This window comes from Lethenteron reissneri, unplaced genomic scaffold (assembly GCF_015708825.2).
Source record: "Lethenteron reissneri isolate LAM-NWPU_2019-01 unplaced genomic scaffold, ASM1570882v1 scaffold_76, whole genome shotgun sequence".
Lineage (NCBI taxonomy): Eukaryota > Metazoa > Chordata > Hyperoartia > Petromyzontiformes > Petromyzontidae > Lethenteron > Lethenteron reissneri.
The window spans coordinates 23,279-28,624 of NW_026892285.1; the positions used below are offsets into that span (position 1 = coordinate 23,279).

General features: G+C 46.8%; 1 long non-coding RNA gene across 1 annotated transcript; it reads left to right on the forward strand.

Moving 5' to 3' along the window:
- The first annotated feature begins 1,077 nt into the window (after nt 1-1,077).
- LOC133340111 (uncharacterized) lies at nt 1,078-5,346 on the forward strand. The gene is made up of 3 exons (XR_009754836.1): nt 1,078-1,186; nt 4,284-4,480; nt 5,242-5,346. It is a non-coding gene; the product is annotated as an uncharacterized LOC133340111 (long non-coding RNA).

Consider the following 5,346-nt stretch of genomic DNA (forward strand, 5'->3'; position numbering starts at 1 on the left):
CGCTCTTGCAGAGAATGCTAAATCTGAAGTGAAGTGTGAAATGTGAAAGTCACAGACGCGAAGACGCGCGGAGTGAACCGTGACGGACTGACAGCCACGGGATGGCTGAGACAGCCTCGACGTTTGTATTCGCAGTGCGGCGTTGTATGACGTCACGTGCCGCGCTCGTCTTGTTTCAAATTACAAATGACGTCACGGGGTACATGACGTCATCGGCGAATGAGTGACGTCACGCGACGCGGGGGTGGGGGGGGGACAAAAAGGGCGGGAAATTCGCAGCCGCAATGGCGGCGCACGGAGGGGAGAGGGAGCCCTGAGGAGACGGCGGTGAGAGCGACTCCCTCGCCTCCGTCAGCGCGATCAGTCCACCGCCTCACGACCCCTCTCTGTCTGCCTCTCTCTCTCTCTCTGCGTGCGAGTCTGTGTAAGGGTTCACGACCTGTATCCCACCTGGAGGAATCCGATGAGCCGTGAAGCTCTTTGTCGCACCCCCAGTGACCCGTTCTTCCGCTGCGGTGGTGGCCGCCTACCCAGCAGCCCGCTCCAGCCGCAGTGGCCGAGTCTCTGCTCGCCGCAGGCAGGGACAGCAACTTGGCGAGCAGCTGCGGTTGGCTTCGTCCCCCTCCTCCTCCTGCTGCTGCTGCTGAGGGGAAACACGTTCACGACTCGTCTCCTTGGTTCTTTCGGTAAAGTCACGTAGAAGGGATGTAATAAAATAATAAAAATAAAACATAATAAAATATTATATTATTTTATTATGTTTTGTTTTTATTAATAATTAAAATAAAACATAATAAAATATTATATTATTTTATTATGTTTTGTTTTTATTAATAATAAAAATAAAACATAATAAAATAATATTTTATGATGTTTTGTTTTTATTAATAATAAAAATAAAACAGAATATTATATTATTTTATTATGTTTTGTTTTTATTATTTTATTACATCCCTTCTACGTGACTTTACTGAAAGAACCAAGAAGATGAATCCCTGCAGTCACGAAAGCTTTAAATCGAAGTTCACGACTGCCGCTGCTGCCGCTGCTGCTGCTGCGATGGCTGCTGTGGGAACGCGGCGCTCCAAACCTCCTCCCCAGAGACGCGGACGGCTGCTGAGCAGGAGACGAACTCTGCCCTCCGTGGCCCCGCGGTCGCAGTCAACTTTCGCCTTGAACGCAATCGGTGGGAGTGTGTGGGCAGAGCCGTCAACCCCTGAGCAGCGCCCCACCTCATCGCGGGCCCGTTGGGACCCACAAAGTCCCAGCAGATGGGAGGAACACTAACACATATTATAACTAGTACAACTACTACTGTTACTACCACACTAGTATAACTAGTACAACTACTACTGTTACTACCACACCGTAGTGTTATAAGTAGTGTAACTACTACTGTTACTACCATACCGTAGTAGTATTATAACTAGTATAACTACTACTGTTACTACCACACCATAGTGTTATAAGTAGTGTAACTACTACTGTTACTACCATACCGTAGTAGTATTATAACTAGTATAACTACTACTGTTACTACCACACTAGTAGTATTATAACTAGTATAACTACTACTGTTACTACCATACCGTAGTGTTATAACTAGTACAACTACTACTGTTACTACCACTGTAGTGTTATAACTAGTACAACTACTACTGTTACTACCACACTAGTATAACTAGTATAACTACTACTGTTACTACCACATCGTAGTGTTATAACTAGTATAACTAATACTGTTACTACCACATTGTAGTGTTATAACTAGTACAACTACTACTGTTACTACCACACTAGTATAACTAGTACAACTACTACTGTTACTACCACATTGGTATAACTAGTATAACTACTACTGTTACTACCACACCGTAGTGTTATAACTAGTACAACTACTACTGTTACTACCACATTAGTATAACTAGTACAACTACTACTGTTACTACCACATCGTAGTGTTATAACTAGTATAACTAATACTGTTACTACCACACTGTAGTGTTATAACTAGTACAACTACTACTGTTACTACCACACCATAGTGTTATTATAACTACTATAACTACTGTTACTACCACACGAGTAGTATTATAACTAGTATAACTACCACTATTACTACCACACCATAGTGTTATTATACCTAGTATAACTACTACTGTTACTACCACATCGTAGTGTTATAACTAGTATAACTACTACTGTTACTACCACACTAGTGTTATTATAACTAGTATAACTACTACTGTTACTACCATACCGTAGTAGTATTATAACTAGTATAACTACTACTGTTACTACCACACTAGTAGTATTATAACTAGTATAACTACTACTGTTATTACCATACCGTAGTAGTATTATAACTAGTATAACTACTACTGTTACTACCACACTAGTAGTATTATAACTAGTATAACTACTGCTGTTACTACCACACCGTAGTGTTATTACAACTAGTATAACTACTGTTACTACCACACCGTAGTGTTATTACAACTAGTATAACTACTATTACTACCACACCGTAGTGTTATTACAACTAGTATAACTACCACTATTACTACCACACCGTAGTGTTATTATAACTAGTATAACTACTACTGTTACTACCACATCGTAGTGTTATAACTAGTATATCTACTACTGTTACTACCAGACCGTAGTGTTATTATAACTAGTATAGCTACTGTTAGTACCACACTGTAGTGTTATAACTAGTATAACTACTATTGTTACTACCACATCGTAGTGTTATAACTAGTATACCTACTACTGTTACCACCACACCGTAGTGTTATAACTAGTATAACTACTGTTACTACCACACTGTAGTATTATTATAACTAGTATAACTACTACTGTTACTACCACACTAGTATTATAACTAGTATAACTACTACTGTTACTACCACACTAGTGTTATAACTAGTATAACTACTACTGTTACTACCACACTAGTGTTATAACTAGTATAACTACTGCTGTTACTGCCATACCGTAGTATTATAACTAGTATAACTACTGCTGTTACTAACACCGCAGTGCTATTATTACTACTGTTAGTACAGCACTACCGTTTAGCCGCATCACACGTGTACACTCACGTATATACTCGTACACACGTGTACGCTCAACAACAACAGCCGCCATACCCCACTAAGTGGCGGTGACGTCACCAAGGTGCCAGGCTAGGTGCACTTGAGGCCACGTGAAGTGTCGAAGGTTCACTGACACGAGGTCACGGGACATACCCAGATGCCATGGGTTGACTGAGATGCCTGGTGGATGCACCAGCTGTGTCCTTTACTGAGCCAACTTGCTGCATTTTAGCCACCCAACACTTCGTTCATTGTTGTGAGCGCCGCTCCTCTGCCCTGAGTTGTTTTTGGAGTGCGACTGCCTCCAACTGCCCAGTAGCGTCTTTGACAAGCCTCCTCCATAGAGGTCGATCTTGACACCGCTGGTACCGATCTTCAGCAAGTCCACTCAGCTCCACATCCGTACTGCATCAGTCCATCTCTACTCCAGCCCGCTTCTTGCACCTTTTAACCTCTCTTACTGGACAAACAGAAACAGCTTGGGCATGAGGTGGTTTGGCATGAGGGCTACATGACCTAGTGAATGCAGCGTTGCCTGCTGGAGGAGCTCATTGATGGGACTGTCGCGGTCTTTCACGGATTTGTGAGCTCCTCACACAATCCATCCTGGTTAAACCAAGGATGGATCGTAAGCAGGCCAGCCTAAATCTCACCAGCGCCACTAAGTGGCGGTGACGTCACCACGACGCTTGTGCCAGGCTATGTGCACCTTGAGGCCACACACACGTGCACACTCGCACACATGTACACACGGAAAGACAAAGGTCTTGTAGCCTACACAGAATATTAGGTCAAGTGCGCACCTATCAAGGAGGGCACTGAACACAAGGGAGGTGGTGTGACCAGCGCCATGGCCGGCTGCCTTCGTCTCCCCCGTGCTGACGTTCACTACACGCCACACCAGGTTCTCGTATTCATCTGAATCTAAGTTGGTAAATTTGTAAATGCCCAACTATTATAAGCCAGGTGGTCACGAGAAGCGCACAGGGAGATGGTAATCGGTTCTGATGTTTGCTGTCGCCATTCTTAACCGCGAGTTTGACTCCAACTTGGCTCGCCGGGTCAGTAGCGAGGTGCGCTATCCGCTACGTGATGCCGCATCAGTTTCTGTAACAGTTGCCGCTACTGCTTGTACCCGTCGCCCTCATCATCGTCCTCCCCGCCGTCGTTGTTACCGTGCAGAGACCCGGCATCCCGTCTGGCGGCCGCCCACAGCGGACGTCCCCTTACTTCCAGACCCTCGCCGTGGCCGACTCGCAGCGCCAGCGCCCCGAGCCGGCCTCCCTGAGCTCGCAGGAGGATCTCGAGCTTATTACAGTTGGCCAACTCGGAATTGGAGCTGGGGCAAACGTCTCCAAGTCAGCAGCCTCTCACCACCGGTGTGACGGTTCAGAACTGGTTTTTACTGCATTGCACACAATACCCGCTTGACCACTTGATGTCCGATCACGGCCACGATGCACCACTCCGCTACTGCTTATGCAATCATCTGGCTCGACCACCTCTATCCAATCAGAGCAGTCTACATCGGCCGCTTGAACTGCCACCCATGTGCCCACCTCTTCCTGCCTGTCGATTGCCTTCAACCCTTATGGCTTTGAATACACCACACAATTTCATTGGCTCTGAGAGAGTAAGCAGGCCTGGGCTTTGTGCTTAGATGGGAGACTCCCTGGGAATACCGAGTGTTGTGGGCTTAGGCCACAAGGTGACTAGTCGAAGGCGTGCATCGATGGATTCTTGATTCCATCTATCCTTGTCATTGAGGTGCATCCTCGTCGTATTCATGACGTTCTACTTGGTACCGTTTACTCCCACATGCACCACTCAATGCAATTGGCCAAACATTCCAATGTAGCAGGAGCCTCCTGATAATGTCTTGAGACTCAGTAAGGCTCTCCTGCTTGGTTTACACCACGCGAACGACTGCGGCTGTTGATCGCGCAGCTCCCACCGCGACGATCCCCTCCACGCTGTCCGTGGCTCCCCCTCTCACCGCAGCCTTGCCCAACCGCAAGGTGAGCTGTGCGACTGCTGCCAGTAGTTGGTCAGCCATCCCATCACCTCGCTCCACCCCTCCATGATTTGTAGCTGCTGTCGGTCGCCCCCCCCCCCCCCCCCCCCCCTCGTTGCCACGCAGCTTCCTCTTCACCTACGGGGTTGTTGACCGGGACCCCGCCTCCCGGGGCTGACTGAAGGCGGGTCTCCCCCTCGTCCTCTCCTTCGTCAAAGGTCGTCTCAGGTG